Source organism: Felis catus, chromosome B4 (assembly GCF_018350175.1).
Source record: "Felis catus isolate Fca126 chromosome B4, F.catus_Fca126_mat1.0, whole genome shotgun sequence".
Taxonomy (NCBI): domain Eukaryota; kingdom Metazoa; phylum Chordata; class Mammalia; order Carnivora; family Felidae; genus Felis; species Felis catus.
The window spans coordinates 53430542-53454937 of record NC_058374.1 but is presented as its reverse complement, the minus strand read 5'-3'; the positions used below and the strand labels follow the sequence as shown (position 1 = coordinate 53454937).

General features: G+C 36.5%; 1 protein-coding gene and 1 pseudogene across 1 annotated transcript in view; both read right to left on the bottom strand.

Moving 5' to 3' along the window:
• Positions 1–16039, bottom strand: part of PDE3A (phosphodiesterase 3A) — a 537920-nt gene extending 521881 nt beyond the window's left edge. The window contains exon 1 of the mRNA XM_045061473.1: positions 15986–16039. The gene's annotated coding sequence lies outside the window, so the exon portion shown is untranslated. The remainder of the gene's footprint in view (positions 1–15985) is intronic.
• LOC101086819 overlaps positions 1–24396 on the bottom strand; it is a 56551-nt pseudogene that overhangs the window by 11460 nt on the left and 20695 nt on the right.

Genomic DNA, 24396 nt, shown 5'->3' with positions numbered 1-24396 from the left:
TAAAGTCAGTAGGGAATAAAGTAAATAGGTAATCAAAATCTAGGGGATCAGTTGTTCTCTGATAGTACAAGGGGCCAGGGAGCAGGTGGCTTGACTATGTATAACCTGCAAGGTGGTAGTGAAGGTCTTCCAAGGGACAGGGTACATAACCTGAGTCCTGAGGGTAAATGGCATTAGGGAGGTATGTGTTGTTAGCACAGGAAGAAGCATGTGAAAGGAGAGAGAACAGATTTGGAGAACTGAGAACATTTCAATATTGCCAGAGATTAAATGATGAAATGTGGCCTTGGAGAGGTGAGCCTGGACCGTATCATGGAAAGTCTCACAGGAACTGTTAAGGAATGTCAGCATCATCCCAGGGAGGTATTAAAGGATTGTAAGAAAGAGCATGACATGAGAAGATGTGCATTTTAGAGCTGTGACCAGAGGGGGTGTGACATGTTAACCCCTCCTGTCCAGGGTGTGACGCTTGCCACACTAGGAGCAGAAGGGGCTCATGAATCCTAGACACATGTATGTAGAGTCATATGCACACATGGGAGATGAAACCAAGTAAGGAAACGAATACTCCAAACCCCAAAATGACATACAGGGAGCCGGAACTGAATGTCAACAAATACCACTTAAAACATAGAAGTTCCAAAACCGAGGGATAAAAATAAAGCAGCCAGACTAAAGGGCTTGAAGGAAGAACACAAAATACAAGAATGGAAGTGCAATACTATAAAATGAACAGAGACATTATAAACTATTGGAAGTGAGGACAATTGGCAAAGCATCCACTGGTAAACCTAGGGAAAACAATTTCATCCTCTTGGGTTTCCTTGGAGGTCAACTGGAGAGCTGCTTTTTAGAAACTGGCCGTTCAGTCCTATTATATAACTTTAACTCCCTAATCAGTTAAAAACATGGACTATATTCCTACTCTCAAGATACCTAATGGGCTGAATGCTAATACTTATAATTCAAATAGGTCTATGAAATGGATGTGATTCCCAGGAATTGGTAGTGCTGGGTACTCTAGGTAAGGACTTTAAATAAAACAAAATGAATGCTAAATGGGAAATTTGAGAGCAATCTTTCAACTGGGTCATTAATTTTAATAATAGGAGATTTTTTTTTTATTTTAGAGACAGAGGGAGTGTGCAAGTGGGGGACAGGGGCATAGGGAGAGAGAGAGACACTATTGTAAGCAGGCTCCATGTTCAGCACAGAGCCCAGAAAAGGGCTTGGTCCCATGACCTTGGGATCATGACCTGAGCCAAAATCAAGAGTCGGGCACTCAACAGACTGAGCCACCCAGGTGCCCCAAAAGTAGAAGCTTTTAATAAAATAATGTTAACTTCCCTAATGCTATTGTTAGCAATTAAACAGACATCACATTGAACTATAACCAAAGCAGTGTTTGTTAGAAGTGAGAGGCTAAAATCCAAAATGTGAATAATGAGAACATATAAAATTGCAGTAATAGGCTCTTAGGGGTGTCATTAGTGAAGCATCACTTTCTCTCTGTTGATGTGGCAAATCTTTTCCCAGGGCCACTAAGCCCTTCTGACTCCATCAATTTGATTATCAATTATTTCCTGATATCCATCAATGCCAGCAACTAGTATTATTTTTCTATTTTCACGGTAATTTTAAGGATGAAATGGAATGGAAATAAATCACGTGCCTTGCTGTAGCAATTGGCCAACTCAAAACATTGCCAGGTTTGAGTGAGCATCATTATGAATACCACATTAAATACATCAAATGCCCATACTGATTATGTTGATACACTCATGGATGAAGTTAGGATTTGCAGAATTTCAGCGAATTAGAATTCTAGGGTTATATATGCCTATAATTATTCATTCACTTATTTATTCATTTATTCAATCAGTTCTACATAAAATATTTATTGGGCATCTACCATGTGCTAGGTCCTGTTCCAGGTGCAGGGAGTAGAGTGAACAAAACAGACAAAATTTTGCTCTCAGTGAACATCCTCATGTTGCTTTATATGAGAGTTCATTCCATGAAATAAGAAAAATTCATTATGAGTTGACATTGTGCCTCCTTTGAAGAGAGGGCGTGGGTACTTTGAAAGCTTCAGAGGTTAGTTTGTGATATATGTTTTCACTTCTTCCCAAATGGATTTAAAATATTTATTATCTCTCTCTGACAAAAAAAAAAAGAACAAAAAGGAATAATGCTAATTTTTTGAAAGCAAAGAAAAAGGGTCTGTAATATAATTTAATTTATTGCTCATGAGAAAGAATTCTAAGAACAGCACAGGATATTTAAAAAAAAATGTTTTAAGGAAATTATAATTTTAAATTTGGAATCTGTCAGCCAAACACTCGATTCACCAGTCATCTTCTTATCTGAGGATTCATTCATCTCCAGATGCATCTTTATTACACCAATATGTAAGATGAAATATACGTCAAGCTCTGTTTTGCAACTTTCATAGCTCATGTATAATATCTTTGTTCTGGTGACCCATTTTTAAGAAGTGTTCACCTTTCTGCACGTTCGTGAGTGGTATCATACGAAGACATGATAGAATTGAGAACTTTTCACAACTTTTTTACATATTCACCAAACAATATCACTTGTAAATTCAAACAGGCATGATGATAAATGCATTATGTTTTCTTCTTTCAATTCCACAGGTACTTCATTAAAATTCCCACAATTTTGATTTTGTTGCAGGCTAGGCCACACATTTTATTGCAACTTGTTGCAGAAAAGTTTTGACACACTTACATAAGTTGTTCCCAGTTATCTTTCCTACTTTGATGAGATGTAGGAGTTTCTTTTCGATCAGGATAGATTTTGACATTTTCATTGGGTCCCACCTACATTTTCCCTGCACAGTTTTCTCATAATGTGTTATTGAGTAAGCTGAGAAGAAACTGATCTCATTTACTATGTTTGATGATATTCTTACTTTTTTTCACTTAGCATTGAAGGTTTTCCCTTTTGTAGAAAACTACTTATAAATCATACATTGAAATATTTCCTTGTCTCTCATTCTAATCTAATATAATCTAATCAACCAGTTGGCTGGTTGATAACTCCAACGATTTTTAGACCATTTACTTATCACTTTTCTCAGTCGCGTTTGGTTCCCTCACTATTCTGGGAAGCCAGGATTCCCATTTGCTCCAGTCTTCTTCTTCCCTTCCACTTGATGCTATGTCATGCATGAAATTATGTAGCAGGCTCACCTTCATTTTCCAGCTAAGACCTTATACATTAAAAATCATGCAGCATGTGTCATATGTTGATTATATGACACATTTTTTTCAAATTCCAATGATTTTCAACTGCTGCTTTACTGTCCGAGAGCATTTTAATTCAGGATAGTTAACATTACTGGAATTGCACATCACCTAATTGGTAACACTATAGGTTTACAAGCAAAAGCAAGCCTTGCGCTAGAGACAGCAAATCTACAAAACACTAAATAAAGAGGACAAAACCATCATGTTTTAAAAGTTGATGTCAGAAATGTCTCATTTAGTTCAAATAAACTGCTATGAAATAATCCTTTAAAACATGTGAATAAAGAGCCAACAACCTAAAAGTGGAAATAACATCTAGACAGGAGGTAGTTTATATTCTGTTGGATGATGGGATTAAATAACATGAAGACCCAAAATATTATTTTATACAAAAGTCTGGTTCCCAAAACAATTATTAAATATTTCCACCATCTCTAAGGGAATGACTGGAATATTAACAAAGCACCCTATTAAAAAGAGCTTCAAAGAGCATCTTTATTGTTGCGTTTAATTTATTTTCTGAAACTCTGAGGAAATTACAAATCTATTATAGAAGTTTATGATCCTTCATAAGTCAAGAACAGAAATTATATTATTTTTCATAATTATCAATAATAACAAAATCACTGAAGACATTCAAATAAAAAGATATACTTTTAGTTTGGATGCAACTGAACAAAAACACAATTTAAATAGGCTGTACTTTTTTTAAACAAGCCAACATAGAAGTTCAAGCTACATATTAAATTTCCATTTCTACTCAAAATCTTAGGAAATTTTAAAAGACTACGACACTAGCATGGCAAGTGACATATATCCAATAACAATATAATTAGAAACTCATTTATTCTATAACTGCAAAATATTAAAATTTTGCTGACTTTATTTCAGTCTTCACCACTTTAATTAACTTTTTCCCCCCATAGCTCTGTTCACAATGCAGTACAGAAAGGCAGTATATAGGGTATTATGGTTAAGAGTGGTTAGTCAGACTGTCCTGATTCAAATCCAGGTTCTATGCCATCTGAATAACCTTGAGCAACTTGTTCCTCTCCACTTGCCTCATTTTTTTTTAATTTTTTTTTAACGTTTATTTATTTTTGAGACAGAGAGAGATAGAGCATGAACGGGGGAGGGTCAGAGAGAGAGGGAGACACAGAATCCGAAACAGGCTCCAGGCTCTGAGCTGTCAGCACAGAGCCTGATGCGGGGCTCAAACCCACGAACTGCGAGATCGTGACCTGAGCTGAAGTCGGACGCTCAGCCAACTGAGCCACCCAGGCGCCCCGTCAATTTTTAAAATGAGAAGAATAATATTTACTTCATAAGATAAGTAGCTTAAAGGGGTAGCTTATAGGGCTCAGAGTCTCAAATGAGAAGTGGGCACAAAAGTCCAATACTGGTCTCATTTGCTCTCTTTTATTTACTCGTTTTGTCTTTGAGCAGCAGCCCACGATAAAAAAAAAAAAAAAAAAAAAAAAAAAAAAAAAAAAAAAAAGAACACACATTTCTGGCTGAATTTTAACTTCTTCCTTTTCTTCATCCACCAGTGTTCTTGATACACTGAAAGGAAACTTAAGGAATTTGAAAAATCTTATTTTCCATGTCAGAAGCTATTACATCATCCTTCTTGCAATAACATGTCTTAATCTTCTCCAGGTTTGATGAATTTTTGGGCCAACTAGAATAAATGTCATATACTTGAAAAGCTAGAAAAGAAAGCATATTTGAACTTTCATTGTATCACCTCCTTCCCAACAGTTAAAAAAAAAAAAAAAAGGCGGGGGGGCGGGGAGGGCTCCTGAGTGGCTCAGTCCTTAAGCGTCTGACTTCTGCTCGGGTCATGATTTCAAGATTGGTGGGTTTGAGTCCCACATCAAGCTCTGTGCTGACAACTCAGAGCCTGGATCCTGTTTCAGATTCTGTGTTTCCCTCTCTCTGTGCCCCTGCCCCATTTACTCTCTCTCTTTCAAAAACAAATAAACGTAAATTTTTTTAAACGAAAAGCTGAGTGAGCTAAAGGGATAGGCAATACTTCTACATATCTGAAAGGAAGCCCATCAAACAATGTTAAAAAATGATGTTATCTGGACTAAAGCCCTTGCTAAGCTGAGGTTGGCAGACACAATGAATCTGTCCATTTTAGATCTGTCAGTCCCAGCTGCACACTTTACTTAATAGTTTGGGTACATCTATTCCTCCCCCAGCCACAGTGGGGGGAAGTGCTCAGAAATCAATAGAGAGGCTATTTAACAATTAGTGAGATTTTCTGGGATGTGCCCAAGAGGATCTCCTGCACTTCTTTACAGTTTCCTCCCAAAATCCTGGAAGAATGTCTACAAATAAGTTACTTTCTAAAAAAATTTTTAAATTAATTCCACATTAGGTTCTGTATTACTATGAGCTTTACTACTATTTGTGGAGAATTAACATCCAGTTACAAAACAACAACCTCACTGATTTAACTTCACATGGGCTTATATGATGGACAGAAGACTCCTTTGTACCAGTACTTCCTTATTCTGTTTGAGGATTATCAAAGATTCATGAATTCGCCTTAGAAAATGTCAATCTCTAACCGCACTTTTTAAACACCTTCTAAAAATCAATGACCTCATCGTCAATTAATTAAGCCAAGTGTACCATAGAAAAATGTTCATCTTGGTCATATCTCAGCAGTTACTGTACTTCAAGAAGCTGATTTTTGGCTTCCATGTGTCTTCTGTTATATGCAGAACATTAAGCTCTACTTTGTGGTTCTATATGTTAATTCTCATATTTAAAGGTAGAGGCATATACATTACATTTTAAAATATATTTTAAAATTTAAATTGCAAAGTCAAGCTCTTAAAAATTTTATATTACATCACGGTAAAATGTTTATTTTGCCAATGGAGCAGTTCCAACATGACACTAAGATCATTTAGCATTTTAGGAAACCAAATCCTGTAAGAAATGCTAATATTGTCTTCAAGCTTCCTGGAATGCAAAGGGATTTAGCCTCTCTTTTTCAGATGCAAGTGATAGCTTGTTAGGTATTATTCTTAGAGAAATGATTCTTCTTGGCTTATTTTTTTAATCCCAGCTTTGGAGAGACAAAGGTGCATACTTACCCTCATATACACTGAGTCATACCTTCAACAAGTCACAAAGCCTAGGTAAGACCTATATATGTTCCGGTATGTTATCTTTCACCAAGAAAACCAGGTATCACCTCCTTCCTCAACCCTCAGAATACTACTTTTGTGGGCATAAAAGCAAAGTGATGACAAAGGTGGCCAATGCTGAACACTTTAGGTGGTTAAGTGGCCTCAAAGAGGTGAAAACAGCATAACGGAATGCTGAGCTAGCAATGAAAGGAGCTGTAAACCTAAATCTTCTCAACAACATTTATTTCCTAGCTATGACTCAGTCTCAGTTTGTTTTTGTATCAGGTAAGAAAATAAAATCAACACAGGTGACACACTGGAACCAGTAAAGGGTATACTTAGACCATGTAGGAAGGCAATGCTTCGTACCATGTAGAGGAATGGGGTTAAAGAAGTCTTTCCCAGAAGAGTTGATGCTTCAAAAGGCATAGGACTGAGCTGGCTGATGAAGATGTGGGGAGAAAGTCATCTTAGAAGATACAAGGCTATTGTGAGGATTAATGAGATAACACCCAAAACACTTACCCCCAGTGCTTGGTGCTTAATGCTAATTCTCGCTATCCTTAGTTTGACAAGACAGAGTTTGCCTTTGATCAATGTGCTGCCAATCCCATTCCTAGCACTCAAATGAGAGCCCCATAGAATTATGGGAATGTACAGTAAAGGCCAGCTTCACAGCCGTACAACCTGTATAGTTGCACACACCCCACCTTAGAAGAGGTCTGAGCTTGGTTTAATGCTCTACTTTCATTGCCTTAAATTCTCAGTAATTCTGAGCAAGATGCCCCACATTTTTATTTTGCACTTTTATTTTCCACAAATTGTGTAGCCATTCCTGGGTATGGTATCAGAATATCCAGATTTGTGTTGATCAGACTGATTCACATCCTGATTTTCTTACTTCCTAGTTTCATGAATTTCTTGAGGTTCTTTTTCTCCAGCTTTAAAAATGGCAAGATTACCAAAATCTATTCATTTGCAATGATCAAATACATTATGATTGTAAAACTAAGGTTTGTTTTCTAAGGTACTGTAGAAACAGAGAGGACAGCAATCGTTCAGCTACCAGGACCCTTATGTTTAACGAAGTTACTATTTGGAATGGTTTTAAATATCTGGAAATTAGTATATGCCCACTGCCCTTTCTTCTCTTTGCTTCTATTTATTTTTCTCCCTTCTCCTTCTTTCCTTTGCAATTGATCTCATACTATGTGTCAAATACTGCACTCAATGCTGAAAATGCAGGTGCAAGAAGACAGAGGTCCTTCCCTCAAGGAGTTTGTACTCACCTAGAGGAAAGAGAGGCATAAATTGACAGTGATAGTGAATTGTGATGGGTACATCATGGAGGAAACATGCAGTGTAATGAGAACAGTGACTCAGATGTGGGCACATGACGTGGACGGAGGTGGCTCAGAGAAGTCTTTCCCAAGAGAGCTGACACTTTAACAGAGGGACAGGATTTAGAAGAAAGGAGAAGGCATTAGGAGGAAGGTGTTTAAGGCAAAAGAGAAAGTGTGTGTGCAGTCATAAAAACTTGAAACGCATGACAATTATGAAGAATACCAGTTGTTCTATAAATCTGTGCCAAAGATATACATAGAAAAGTGAAGAGGGTTGAGCAAAACAAAGCGCAAATCCAAAGACATTAAAGGGTAAACCAGAATATTTGGTTCACCCTGAACTTTCCTTGGGAATTATAGGAAGATAAAGAAAGGAGAGAAATGATATGGTAAGATACATATTTTAGAAAGATGTGTAGAACTGAATGAGAATGAAACCTGAAGGGAAGACATTTTCTTGAGTAGCTCATGTCTCGAGCAAAGGTAAGAAGTATATCTGGAAACACAGCTGACTCTACCGATGCTATCGAGGGGGCATTTAGAGCAAGCTTCAGGCCCTCAAGAAATATTTTATGGAGCAACTGTTATAGAGCAGGTACTCTGTTATGTTCTGAGGATGTAGAGACAACGAAGATAAGCTTTCCACTTCTCAAAAAAGCAACGTTGTCAGTACAGTGAGGGGAGCTGTACTCATAATGTTGAGAACAGAAGGGCTTCTGACCTTCCCAGGGACATAGGCAGTCTTTCCAGAAAAAAAAAAATGACACTAAGACTCACAGGAATCCCCTGAACTGAGATGTATAGGATTCAAAGGATTAACCAGACACAGGATAAGGTTAATTTGGAGGAAAGAAGTGTTCTAGGAAAAAGAGATAACTTACGAGATGTGTGAATTTATATTGACTGTGCAGAGGTGGTAACGAACTGAACCAGGACAGTGACTGTGGGGATGGAAAAGAGAAAGAAAAGCCAGGTTTGTGAAATGTCTAGGAAGTATTGGCAGAACTTGGTTATTAGTGAAGTGTGTGCAGTGGTGGAAGGGAACTACACACAACACTTCTGACATGAAATATGTGGGGGGAGGGGATCCCACACCAACCAAGTCTCCAGCTCTCTGAACCAGGTGTCATATAATTGAATTCTGACACTTACAACCCAGAGTTAGAGCAGGAACCACGGGATTCAATCCCAAGACTAACTCCCACTTCAGACACCAGTCACAAGACCAGGCCTCTAAACCTTCTGACTGGCCAGCGATAAATCAGGGGTTCCCACAATCCCCTCCCTGTGTTAGATAACTTGCTATGACAGCTCACAGAACTCAGGAAAACAGTTTACTTACTATTACCAGATTATTAGAAAGGATACAACTCAGGAACAGCCAAACAGAAGAGATGCCCAGGCAAGCTTGGAGGAAAGAACACAGAGCTTCCGGCCTTTTCTGAACACTCCACCTTCTCAGCACCACGATGTCTTCACCAGACCAGAGCTCTCTGAACCCCACTGTTTAGGATGTTTATGGAAATTCCACCACTATAAACTGGACTGATTAAACCAGTTTATGGTTTAATGGTTTAATCATGACTAATTAATCATCACCATTAGCCATTGGTGATTAGCTCAATCTCCAGGCCCTCTCCTCTCCTGGAGGTTGGGTGAGGAGGAATTGAATGTTCCAAGCCACCAATCACATGGTCACTTCCTCCGCCAACTTTCCCTCATCCTGAAACTATCTAGAAGCCCACCCAGGGTCACCTCACTAGGATACTTAGGTGTGGTTAAAAGGGGTTTGTTATGAATAACAAAGACACTCCATAATTTTGACTCTGAGAATTCCTAGGGTTTTAGGAGCTCTGTACCAGGAACCAGAGGAAAAGACCACATATGCATTTCTCATTATACTGCAGTATCATGAGGGTGGGGTAAGGGAATATTGCAGTTTCATCTTGCCTCTTTCACTCCACAAATTATTCACAATAATTATTAAAATAATCAAATTATTCACAAATAATTTCCCAAACTATTCAGGTTAGTTAAGTTACTTTTCCTCCTCAAGTAGTACTGAAGAGGGTCTATGATGTATATCTATAAGAACTGAAAATGTATACATCTACCAGTCACATTACTTTTTAATTCCAAAACAGATATACTGGAATCCCAGGATAACCTTGGTTGTCACAGGTTATGTCTAACCTGTAGACATAATCGTGGTCAAATATGTCCCCTTGTCAAACAACAAGTTACTGTTACCTTGATATATCATATATAAGACATAACTATATCTCTTCTCCCAGATCAATTTCACATTTCCACCACGAAGTCATAGAATCTCAGGGTTGGAGAGCATCTTAATGTTTGCAGAACTGAAATACTGGGGGCATTCTGGGGTTTAAGTTTCATCTACTTATTTTGTAAAATCAACAGACTACAGAACAAGGACCACCTGCTTTGATAAGTTTATCATTAACTCCTGGTTCTGAGAAATAAAATTTTGAGAAGCTGGGAACAATAATACATGACTACTATTTCAAGGCCCCCTGAACTTTTAAATTCACTTTCCTATTTCATCAAACAACGGTCAGATCAAGGTTGAATTTTTTCCCTTCCTCATTTAAATGTCTCTCATGCTTTCTGATATAAGAATCATGCTCAGATGAAATTAGGTCACCGTTTGCTTTTATTTTGCCTAGGCTTTTGACAGGAAAGAATAATGTAGCCTGAAAGGAATATAAACCGGAATGAATGAGTGAAGTAGGAATACACGAGTCATGGGGAATAAGGCTGTTCTATCAGAAACAATGAGAATGCCTGCTATATAGTTACCATGCTAGAAACTTGTACATGATCTCATTAAGTTTCATTTTTAATACTGAGAACATTCAGTGTGGGGATGATAAAATATTTTAAAGTTCTAACTCCAGCAGTACAGTCATTGTAGTTAAAATTATTCAATGAAACATAATTTATCAACTATGTATAGGAGAGACAAAAACCTTATTTTTTGCCTCTTGGAAAATGATTACTTAGAATGTTCCTTCTTTAAGAGCCCAGAGGAATCTTTCAATATAGAGAATTACATGAACTTGTTTAACATAGAAAACACACACACACACACACACACACACACACACACACACATTCCATTCATATACACATACACCACACCAAATTTATAGTTCATAGAATTTGGAGCAAGGAAAAAAGCTTGACATTGAAACAACAGGAAAAGGACATGTCACTTTTGGTATTTCATAAGTTAATCATACATTTCTGACAAAAATTCATGATTATAAATGCAAGGTATCTTTCTAATATATTATATCAGGTATGCTGTAAGTTCTGAAATATGAGATCAAATAATGACTAATGGCTACATAAAAATCATGACTGAAGAAATGGGAAGACAGCCAAAGAAAAGACTCCCATGGAGTAAAAAAAAATAGTTAAATACCACCTGTTTAGCTTATTTTAATGTAATATTTTACTTGTTTTCCAAAATATTGCATCATTCAATGAATATGTGAAGTCCTACTATGTGCCGAATGGATTATTCTGTTTGTGGCAATCTAATGGTGACAAAGAGGTGCTGAAATATAGTCCCTCTCTAAGAGACTTTGTCTCATTCACTGCAAATCTTGTGCTCTTTTTCGTTGTTGTTGTTGAAATTGATAAATGTTCACCACATTCAGTAATGTTTTCCAGACTTCCAGACAAATTAATTCAGAGCATATGCATTCACTTCCCCTTGAAAACACAATTTTTACAGTTTCTGTTTCCAGAGAATACAGAGTAAGCTTATTTTTCAGAAGAATTAATGAAATAAGTAAACAATTGCTTCATTGAGTAGTCTAGCCTCAAAGCCACGGATAATGTAGAGAACAACTCTAGTGACGTACTTCGTTTTCCACAGGGGCCTGTTCCAATTAAAATGAATCTAGTCTCCCGTAAAGCTCTATTTTTCTAGCCACAATGTACTTAATGAGAACTCCACTACCTGCTCTCTCCTAATCAACTATGCTTTCAGGACAAATTCCTACATTTTGCTATTTTAAATGTTGACTTTGTAATGATTTTTGTATAAATACTTTAAACGATAGTCTTATTTCTTTTCAATTATTCTACTATGATCTACTAGAAGAGGGGGCAATAATTTTAAGAATGTAATTTTTTCTAGGGTTTTGTGTGTGTGTGTGTGTGTGTGTGTGTGTGTGTGTGTGTGTGTGTGTGTGTGTGGTTGTTGTTCCCTGCAGGTATCTGGGTTTTTGGTGGTGGTGGTGGTGGTGGTGGTCTGCCCAAATTTCACTTCAGGGCAAGGGGTGATATTTACAGTTTTACACTGCACTACAATTGAAATATCTTTTCAAATCACACTTCATTTGTTTACTACTCTCTTGGAGATTACATACGTTTATTTAGACATGTTATATTACACCAATCTAATAATATTAACATAGATAGTAGTGATTTTATAATGTGCCAAACAGCTAATTCATTAGGGTTTCATAAGATTGACATGGTAGAATTGGATTTCTCTAAATATTAGTCTGCAGAGATAGCTTGTGCAATTAGATTGTGGACATATACTAACTAGTGTTTAAGGCTCACTGAAAGAATCTTATTAGCCTTAATTCTTCTTCAGTTATTCAGTGTTTTATTAGGTAACTTGATTACAAGATCTATTCCTTTTTCCCCCTCTGCTTTTTTTATTGTAATAAAATAGAAATAATGCAAATTGTACCTGTTTAGCCATTTGTAGGTGCACAGTTCAGTGGCATTAAGTATATTCCCATTGTACAACCATCACTGCTATGCATCTCTAAAACTTTTCATCTTTCTGAACTGAAACTCTGTACCCATGAAACACCTATTGCCCATTCCCTCCTCTTCCTAACACCTGGCAACCACCACTTTACTCCCTTTCTCTATGAATTTGGGTACCACATACATACACCATTTGTTACAAGATCTATTCCTGAAGAAGCTCAATTGATATCTGTCTCAATTTGACTTGATTTCTTCAACAATTTGCCCAAGGTCCCACAGCAAACAACAATTTAGAAGTAGGCTCATATAACTAAAGAGCTTGTACTTTTCACACTAGGCAGAATTATATCAATGCCTTGTTCCTAACCTCCACCCACAACCTGCTTCTTTTCCTGTGTTTAATTCATGAGTGAATAGCAACCGAATCTACCAAGGCCCCCACGTCAGAAATCCAGAAGCCATCTAAGACTGCTTCCTCTTCCTCAGACACCTTTTATAATTAGTCCTTAAGATCAGTAGGGTTTACTTTTTTTAACATTCCTGGTACCTGAACTTGCATTTCCATTTCTATTTCTCCTGTCTTAGATAAATTCCTTATCTTTTTCAAGTTAAAGTTTTCTTCCTTCTCTCCCCTACCCTCCACTATCAAATCTCCATGTCACAGACACATTTTCTATAAGGGAAAACTAACTTTGCACACACCACCACCATTACTACCATCATAAAATTTTTGAGTGACATCTAACCAAATCAAGTTCAAATCCATTAGTATGTCCTATGTTGTTCTCTGTGATCCAATCCCTGCCTATCTCCCTCTAGCCCTTCCTGACATACCACACCCTATACTTTACTCTGCAGTCATGTTAAACCATTCATTCTTCCCTCAATACATTAAAGGTTTTTATGTTTCTGCAACTGTGTTCAACTTCCCCAATTATCTGAATGTGCTTTGCTCCCTTCAATCTCTTCAGGTCAAATACTGCTTCCTCTGTGAAGCCTTTTCTGAGTCTCTCCTATGGGGACATTATTGACCTCCTACCATGAATCTCACCCCGAATTATTGGCTTAAATAAAGATAATCTCATTCCCCTGTTTTATGTGGCCTCAGGATGGGGTATGACACTAATGCCAAATTTAGTTCCCCTGTTTACAAGATTGACATCTTTTACAAAGTTTTGATTTCTTTAATGGCAAGAAATCTATCACATTCAGCTTTGTAAGTGGTCATTTGCAATTCTTAGGCACAATCATATGTTCAATTGTTTATATGGGAGGCTCTGTCATTTACTAAGCAGAATTATATTTATATTTGTCATATAATAGACTACCATGTAGAAGACTCAATCATACTTGCAATTGTTATATAGTAGGCCCTTGAATGAGCACATAGTAAATTGATATCTGAAAAGCAGTATTTATATATTAATTCATGCAAAGATATGAGTTAATTTTTAGACATTCTTCAGCATAATTAATTTTCGCTACACTAACACCATAGTTGGTGTTTTAATATTGCACTTTATCCAACATTTTCATGTTCTTGAGTGCTTGTGATAAACTTATCATCTTTCAGATAGCCCTGTCCTTAAAAAGATCTCTATCATATGTCATTATACTGTTTACTGCTTTCATGAAATTATATACCTAAGTCAAATTTTTTAAATCAATTTTTAACCAAAGTTTTAAATCAAATTTAAATAATATTTGCTTTAGTGTATTTTTTACAGCTTTATTGAGGTATAATTGATATATTTTTAAAACTCCATACATATTTACATATTTAATATAGGCAATTTTATGAGTGTAGACATAACCATATACCCATCACTACAATCAAGGTAATAAACATGTCTATCACCTTGTGTCCCTTTGTTTTTGTTTTGCTTTATTGTTTTGTTTTGTTTTGTTTTGTTTTTGTGTAGTAACAACATTCAACATGATATCTGAACATGAGGGTACTGTTAACAAATTTTTAAGTGCAAAATACTGTATCATTAACTTTGGGCACTATATTGAACAGCTGACCTCTAGAACTTACTTATCTTGCATAACTATAACTTTATACTCTTTGAGTAAGAACTGCCCACTTTCCTCTCCCCCCCATATCCTGGCAACCACCGTTTAACATTTTGGTTCTATAAGTTTGACTATTTTAAACATCTCATGTTATGCAATCATGTATTGTTTGTCCTGCTCTGACTGACTTATTTCTCTTAGCATGTTAAATTATAACCCTGTATACTATTGGTTGAAATGCAAAATGTTGCAGCCACTGCAGAAAACAGTATGGAGAATCCTCAGTTAAAAATAGAGGGGTGCCTGGGTGGTTCAGTTGGTTAAGCATCCAACTTCAGCTCAAGTCATGATCTTGTGATTCACGAGTTCAAGCCCCACGTTAGGCTCTGTGCTAACAGCTCAGAGCCTGGAGCCTGCCTCGGATTCTGTGTCTCCTTCTCTCTCTGCCCCTCTCCTATATGCGCTCTGTCTTTCTCTCTCTTAAAAATAAATAAACATTAATTTAAAAAAAAAACGTAAAAATTGAAATACCTTCTGATACAGCAATTCTACTTCTGAGCAAATATTCAAAAGAATTTAAATTGTGATCTCAAAGAGATATCTGCACTTCCATATTGACTGTAGCATTATTCACAATAGCCAAGATATGAAAACAACCCAAATGTCCACTGACAGATAAATGGATAAAGAAAATGTGATAACATACATACAATAATGTATTAGTTAGCCTTACAAAAGAAAGAAATCTTGCCATTTGTAACAACACTAATGGACTTAGAAGACATTACGCTTCAGTATATTCTTAAAAGAGCTGATTTGACACTGTGTTGCCCCATTTCATTTATGGGAATTCTAGGTACTGAAGAACTTATCTGGCACTGTGGTATTGTTCTAAATATTCATTCATTTAAACATTAGTTTTTGAACACCCACTATTTACTTGCCAGGCATCATGGGGGCAGATGAAATTTCTTGCATTATAGAAGATGAGAGAGAAATAGAACAGTTTGACATTAATGAAACCATATAAATGTCAAAGGTCGACGTACCAAGATTCAAACCTTGTTCTTCACTTTCTAACCACTTTCTAACCAGATCTTGAGCAAGTTACATTATGTCTGTGAAATTCTCAATCCTTCCATCTGTTATCTGGGGTAAATTGTAGGGTTATTATAAGATCAGATGTCTGTGAAAAGTATTTTGCATTGCGCCTGACCCTTAACGAGGAATCATTAAGAGGTAACATTACAACTTAAATTAATACTTACAGGTAGACACGTGGCACAAGGAAGAGAATTGTTGAGGGAGGAAGATGAAAGCTTAAGGGAAGGAATGTCACAAAAGGTTTAGATGTGGAATGTTAGTGTAGTTTAGTAAGCAGACAATGGAAAAAGAACACTCAGGTAGAGAAAGCAATGTGAGCAGAGACATAGATACTCACATGAATGGGGACCAAATAAGAGTTTGGTGTGGCCACCATTTCTGTCAGCAGACTGGCTAAGTTTTAGCACCTTATCGCTGGCCATTTATATGTGCCAACTAATGAAAAGCAGATAGGATTCATGAGTAATTCAGGAAGCTGACAGGAATCTTTGGGCAATGCTCAAACCTCAACCACATGAAAGATGGAATGCTAGCTATCATCTTAAGATGAGCCACTTGGTATGGGGAGTTCTGTGTCATATTAGCCAATATACCATTTAGAGTTCTGAGCTGCTTTGTTTTTCTATTTCTTGCTTAGTCAGAGTCTTGTCCTCTCAAATACATTCTCCAAGGCAACTAGAGAGGCCCACAAATTGAAATCACAAACCTTGAAATGTTGGCCACAGTATTTAAAACCCTTTAATGGTTTCTTATGACTTCAAAAAACTGAAATTTAAACTTTTTAGTATGGCAAAACTGTCGTCCAATGCATATTCTTCACATCTCTCTCTGACTACAATATTTTCACCTGTTTCTGCTTTTGTATTTTGTAATAAAGAAATACCAAACTGCTTAAGATTCCCTGTATACATCAGGCTCTTTCAAACTTTGTACATTTTCTCACCTCTTCCTTGTACCTTGAATACCATTTTCCCCTTCACTGTCAGCCTAGCATTCTTCAAGACATGTTCAGATGTCTTTTCCTTCCCTGATATCCAGCCTGGACTGAGTTCACCAACTCTGTGCTGCCTTAGAACTTGTGTCCAAGTTACTTGTTTTTATCTGTTCCACTAGAACACAGCTTCCTGAAAGATTGTGAGTCTTAATCATTTATTAATAATCCCAGCACAATTACTGCTTCATGGTACCTAATCAATATGCCTGTTCAATGAAAGGTAACTTGGAATATAAACAATCATTCCAATGTAGCAGTCTGCAGAAGGTCATGTCGTTACTGATTTATAGCCTTTTAACATATACATTAAAGTTTCTTCTAGGCCCCTGGCTCTGTCCTAACCAAGCTGGCAGAGAATAGGATAAAAATGGACCTTGTTGGTTTGGATTTTATTGATTACAGTTAACAGGAAGTGTAGAAAAACATCAATTTGTTTACAACTAGTCACACCATTATGAAACGTTTCAACAATCAACATTTTCACACACACTAAAATGCCTACCACATGGCACACCTAGGGACCTTGGGGAACTTCATGAGGTAGACGGTACTGTATAGTAACTGCTACTGTCCTTGTCTTCTGATGATGCCACTTATATTGAAGAGACAAAATACAATTAGTTCTAAGATTTCCCTACTGCCTTTGCACCTCTTTATCTGCTGAGAAGGCAAGAACACAGTGGCTCTATCACAACTTGGCCTGTGATCCCAACATAATGCTAGGAATCTGTTGATAGATAGGGCCAGTCGCCCATCCAGAAAGTCTCTAACTATGAGCTTGGCAACAAATAGGATATGAAGAAGCCAACAGTTTTGCCTCATAATCAGTTTTGCCTTCAGGGCTCTAGCAACTCTATTTTTACTTCCATTTTTGCTCCATTTGTGTAAGAGTTGAGCGGCTGCCACTAAATCAACCCGATACAATTCATACCACTCTCTTTCATCACAGAGTTGTTCCTCATTTCTGTCCAACCAATTTCCAGAGAACAGCATGCTTAGAGGTCAAGTGCATTGACTTCTGTTTTCAAATAATCTTCTTCTGAAAACCACCTGAGTTATTCTCTGAAAACCACCTGAGGTATTCTTTTCTTGCTATCTTAGTGCTTCTGTGTGTATTATTGTACATTTCTGAGCAAAATTAAGATTGCCACTATGGTCTCCTATGAGATTCCTTTCACCGAGAGAATAATATTATCAGAAATGCCACCAATACCAAAAGGCAGAAGTTCCTTACCTTTTGAGTTTAAATGCAGAATGGTCTACCCTCTTGGGTTTTTTCTTAGGATAGAGGAAGATATGGGAATAGCATTCCTATAAGAATCTCATGATAGTTCTTCCATCTTTACATAAGTGGCTCATCAGCCTATCAGCTGGGAATTTCCTCAGACTGGCCAGTAGTCAGATTCCACCTCCAGATATAGATTTATTTGGATAGCTTCTCCTAGAGGTATTCAAAATTAAAAACATCCTGTCATTTATAACCAAAATAACCTTAAATTTTCTTTGTAACAATTTGCAAGAGAATGCTTGCTTTGAAATAAAAAACAAACTAGGTTTAAATACCAGGTCTGCACTGAATTTCATTAACATAGAAATAATATTACTAACATCAAATACCTCCAAGGAGTAAATGTCAAATGTTTCAAATAGTACCAGGAACATAGAAGTATATGAAATGTTTTATAGTTGTCTACAAAATGTTTTTTTCCCCTTAAAATGGAACATGAAGGGAGTCTTTGTTATTTTTTACGTCAGAAAACATAAAGGCACGTGAGATTCAGCTCACTAAGGCCAAAACGGTCTCTGTCCTAGAGATTCTGAGCAATTATACAAATGTTACAAGTGACCCTACATGGTCTCACAGTCACTGGGCTAAGTAAGGTATGTAGCCAGGAGTCTGATGTAAGTGGTGAAGGAACAGACACTGTAGCTAGGTTACCACTTACAGCCGTTTGATCTTGCTCAAAGAACCTCACCTCTCATATGTTTTAGTTTCCTCATCTGTAAAATAGTTTTCTGCTTCATAGGTTTGTTAAGAAGATTTAAAGAGTTGATACATTAAAGCATGCCAGAAACATGGGAAGTCCTTAATTCAATGTTAAATACTAAGGTTATAGTCAAATTAGATAACTAAGGCAAAATGATGAACAGGGAGTAAAAAATAAAGGTGTCACACTGATCCACTCTCTCTAGACCTTAGAGAGTTTACTTTGGCCTGAGGATAATTTTACTTGATTATTAAGAATGGCTATGCACTTTCTCCATGCTGAAATTTCACTAGCTCATACATCATGTAACCTTTCTTCCCAACTGGTTTCTCTTATTGAGCCCCTCTTCCCAACTGTTTTTCATGCATAAGGCACACATGCTTCCCTGGAAATCTCTAGCACGTGCACATTCAATTCCAACTAGACTCAGAATTTAACTCTTCATTCCCTTGGTATCTTTTTCCTTGCTTAGTGTTTAATCATGCTGAGTTAATAAAAACCTGCAGGGATATTTCTATTCTGTGTTTCATGTTTGCCTTTTAACATATTTTAAATGCTTCATCTCAAACATTTTTGATGAAACAAAAATTCCAAGATTTTAGATACTCCATCACACCCCATTTAAGTCATCCCCAAATCAAAGAGACTCGTGATTCTTAAACCATTCATTCTCAAAGAAAGGAAAATACAGACCAGTACAAAGAAAAAAAGTCAGGAACAAATATTGGTGCGACTGCATCTCTTAAATAAGTTCTGCTTACGCCCCTTGTAAAATTATGGTTATCAGGAACCAGCAGGTTTTGACTGATAGCTCTTATTCTATTTAAGCCCAATAGGGCCAACTAAATGCCATAAAAGTGCAGTGTGGTGTGTTTTGTTTTGTTTTTTCCTTTTCTTACTGGGGTTAAGTCAAGACATGCCTTATTTGGAACTAAAGTATCCTTATAAGCAGCAGACTTAGTTTCATTTAAGAGAATCAATAGGCAAAATTTAAAGGAGCTGACCAACACCAAGCAAGAAAAACTCAAGACTCAATACTCTCAAGAGCCCACTGCAGTGTAAGATTTATTAAAAAAAAGAAAATTAATGTTTATTTTTGAGAGAGAGAGAGAGAGAGACAGAGCGTGAATGGGGAGGGGGGCCCAGGGGGGAGACACAGAATCAGAAACAGGCCCCAGGGTCTAAGCTGTCAGCACAGAGCCCAACACAGGGCTTGAACTCACAAACTGCAAGATCATGACCCGAGCCCAAGTCAGACACTCAACCAACTGAGCCACCTAGGCATCCCTGCAGAAGATTTATTTTAAATGAATGTGGTATCTTGGTTCAGATTTCTCAGTTTAGGATTCTATGATGGCTGACAATCATACCACCTTATCCTTATGTCCTCTCTATATATTTTTTAATCATTCTATCATGCATTTTATTTTAACAAAGTAAACCCTAGGTCCCTGTGTCACTTTAGAGAAGGCGCTCTCGGGAAGGTTATGAGAGGGCTGGTCAGGAGGGCAAAACACTTCCTGATAAAAGCTGTTTCTAAGAGATATAAATAGAAGCTTTTCCAGGACTGCAGCCTGGTGCTATATTGGGAATCATGTAACATTTACAATATACTTCCATGTGAGACAATCTTGTGCTAAGGCATTGCTAAAAGAGACAGCACCTTTGGACTTTATCATATGTGATATTCAAAAACAGTGGTAGGTTTAATCTCTTACCTTGATCCTGACTTGTTATTATGGTAAGCAGCCTCCTGGTTTTCTTTGTCCAGGTAGCACCACAGTATTTTGCCCAGTAGAAGTAGATAGTAGACATTTCTCTCAAAATTCCATTTACTTCATCTGTAGCTACTATGACAAAAATTTAAATTTCTTTAAAATATAGGATAAAATCTTACATTTGAGCTCTTTTTGAATGGAAGAATACATTTAATTCAAAAAGAGAACTCAGGAGCTCTGGGTGGCTCAGTCAATTAAGTGTCTGATTCTTGGTTTCAGCTCAAGTCATGATCTCACAGTTTGCGAGTTCAAGCCCTGCATCAGGCTCTGTGCTGACAGCGTGGAGCCTGCTCCTCTCTCTCTCTGCCTCTCCCCTATTTGCTCTCTACCTCTTTCTCAACATAAATAAACATTTAAAAACAAAACAAAATGAGAACTCATTCAAATGTCTAAAACTATACCGTGCAACGATCTAAAAACTTTCACGAAGAGCTCACAAGAATGCCTAAAATCCCAAATGTAGATACTGATAACTATATGTGATCGTGTAGCGCAAATATTTACTCACTGCTTTCCTTAAGCAACTTCACATTTCGGTATCTCAGTGTTGTTTTTTTTTGTTTTTTGGGTTTTTTTTTGCATAAATTCTAAATTATGATTGACATGTTCAATAATTCCTAGGAGGAAATCTCATGATTCTTATGGGAAACAGATGCGCATGATTAAGATGTTTGTGAAGCTTTGTCATTAAAAAAGTCTTGTGAACTTGGATACTGATACCACTATCACCATATTTCCTTAACACTCTCAGTTTTGTCACATGTTTTAGAGTTATTAATGTAATTCTTAACTTGAAGATGAAGAAAAAATGTGGCCAAATGAAGTGATACGTAAACCTGAGTATGGATGATAAACATAAGACTACAGACAAGATTCTTCTCAAAGATATTAAATTGCTCACAAGATACTCCAGAATTTGTTGGAACAAGATACGGTAGAAAACAAGTAGTCAGACATATAAGCTAAGGTACTCAAAGCATACTTACCCTAAGAGTATTATAGACCATTCCTGCAGGAGTAGTTGAAAGGCTTAGCAGTGCTTTTGGTGGTCTTGTGGGACTGGAGAAATAGAACTCAAAATCAGGAACTTTTTAGGAGAAGAAACATTAATAATTTACCCACTGCAGGGGCACCTGGGTGGCTCAGTTGGTTAAGCTTCTGACTTTGGCTCAGGTCATGATCTCACGGTTCATGGGTTCAAGCCTGGTGTCGGGCTCTGCACTGACAGCTCAGAGCCTGGAGTCTGCTTCTGATTCTGTGTCTCCCTTTCTCTCAGCACCTCCCCCTGTTCATGCTCTGTCTGTCTTTCTGTCTGTCTGTCTCTCTCACAATAAACATTAATAATTTTTTTAAATAATTAACCTACTACAAAGAGCTATACCTAGAAGATAAGCTGGAGGCTAGCAAGCCCTCTTTTGAACATGTGGCTCAACATTGCACCATCTGTAGGGATGCTGAAATTTCAAACTTCATTTAAAGTGGTTCTGGACTGGCAGGACCCCATATGCCTAGAAAAAGCAACAGAAAATCCTCTATGAAAGATGATATATAAAAGACATAAGAAATATTTTCCAAATAATGTTTTTTTATAATTTTTTTCTTGTGATAAGAACTTTCAAAATCCACTCACCTAGCTACTTTCAAATATGCAGTGGAGTATTAAGTGTCATCACTATACTGTACATCACTATACATCCCATGATTTACCCATTTTATAATTGGAAATTTGTATATTTTGACCCCCTTTACTCATTCCCTCACACCCCACCTCAGGCTACCACAAATCTGCCCTCTGTATCTATCAGTTCATTTTTTTCTTTCTTTTTTTTTTTTTAGACTCCATATATGAGATCATACAGTATTTATCTTATTCTATCTGATTTATTTCATTTGGCATAAAGTCCTCAAGTTCTATCCATGTTGTTGCAAATGGCCAGATTTCATTATTTTATAGCTGAATAATGTTCCATTGCTATGAAAATACCAGCTTCTTTATCCATTCACCCATCAATGTACATTTGTTATTTCTGTGTTTTGGCTTTTGTAAATAATGCCACAATAAACATGGGGGTGCATATATCTTTTTAAATTAGTGTTTTCATTTTCTTCAGATAAATATCCAGTAGTAAGATTGCTGGTTCATATGGTATTTTTAGTTTTAAATTGTTGAGCAGGCTCCAGTTTTCCATAGCGGTTGAAACAATTTACATTCCAACCAATGGCGCACAAATGTTCCCTTTTTATCCACATCTTCACCAACACTTGCTATTGCTTATCTTCTTGATAGTGACGATTCTAACAAGTATGAGGGGAGGCCTCCTTGTGGTTTTGAACTGCATTTCCTTATGATTAGTAAAACAATTTTAATATAATATCACAAAGTCAAATAAAATCAGGAACACAAGGAAAGATAAGACCATGAATGAAAGCCAACAGACAAAATAAACAATTAGACACCACCCAAAAAAGAAGCAAAACAAAAAATATGACTTATTGGAATCATCAACCTCAAATGATAAAATAATTGTATTTAAAATGCCTGCAAAAGTCAACAAAAATTAACAGTTTTTTGTAGGGGAATAGAAAGTATAAACTGTGACATGGCAGATATGAGAAAAAAACTGAATAAGAATTCATTAACTGAAAAACATAACATGAAATTTTGTGGATTGGAAATAGCAATTAGCTATGAAATACTATTTATTTCATTAAATAGTAAATCAAATTACACATGAAATATTAAAGATATAAATCCACACATTCAAAAAACTCAGTGAATGCCAAACAATAATTAAAGATAAGTCTATATTTACATACCTTCATGTGGAATTTAAAAACCAAAATAAGAAGAAGATATTAAATGGAGTCAGAAGAAATAAAGATAGACTGCTTTCAAAAAGGCCACAGAAAGACTCACAGCTGACTTCTCAATGGCAACAGAGGAAGCTACAATGACATTGTTAATGAGATGAAGAAAATAATTTCCAACCTTGAATTGTATACTTAGGAAAAGGATACTTTAAAGATAAAAAAGAAGGGACAGGGCGCCTGGGTGGCTCAGTTGGTTGAGGGTTTAACTTTGGATCAGGTCATGAACTCACGATTCATAGGTTTAAGCCCTATGTTGGGCTCTGTGCTGATAGCACAGAACCTGGAGCCTGCTTTGGACTGTGTTTCTTTTCTTCTCTGACCTCCCCCATGTGCACTCTGTCTCTCTCAAAAATAATAAACATTAAAAATTAAAAAAAAAAAAAGAAATAAGGGAAGTTATAAGACAAGAAAAAATGGAGTTTGCCACCCATAGAAAATCCCAATCAATGTTCTTCATTCACAATAAAAATTATTTCTGATGAAAAATCAGGATGCATAAAAGATTACAGAGAAAAAGAAAAGGTATAAATAAAATAAAGGTATATGAATTTCATAAACCAATAAAAATGGGGACTTAAAATTATTTGTATTGTCCAAAAGGATAGTAAAAGTACCAGTTAATGGTAGATTTAATATTTAAACATACTCTTATAACTTCATGTGTAATGTTAAATGAATAGAAACTGAATAAATAATTTCTGAATTAGGAGGGAAATGGAAATATAAAAATCAATCAATCTAAAAGAAGAGAGAAAGTAAAGAATCAAGAACAGTTTAGAAGAGTAAAAAGTAGAAAGTAAAATGGTAGATGTAAATTCAAACACATAATTACATTAAAGGTAAACAGACTTAGTTCTATAGCTAAGTGACAAAACTTTCCAAGTAAATCTAAACAACAGTTTGTTTTTCGCAAAAGGACATCTATGACATGGAAATACATAAAGATTGATAAAACAAAAGGGAAGAAAACCAAACAATCGTAAGAAAGGTGATGTAGGTTCTATGATGGCAGTGCAAGTGTCTTACAGCCCATCCCTTTTACTGATTACGACTAAAAACTCTGGAAAAAAATAAACTATTTAAGGACTCTCAAACATAAAGGCAGGGGAGTCAACAC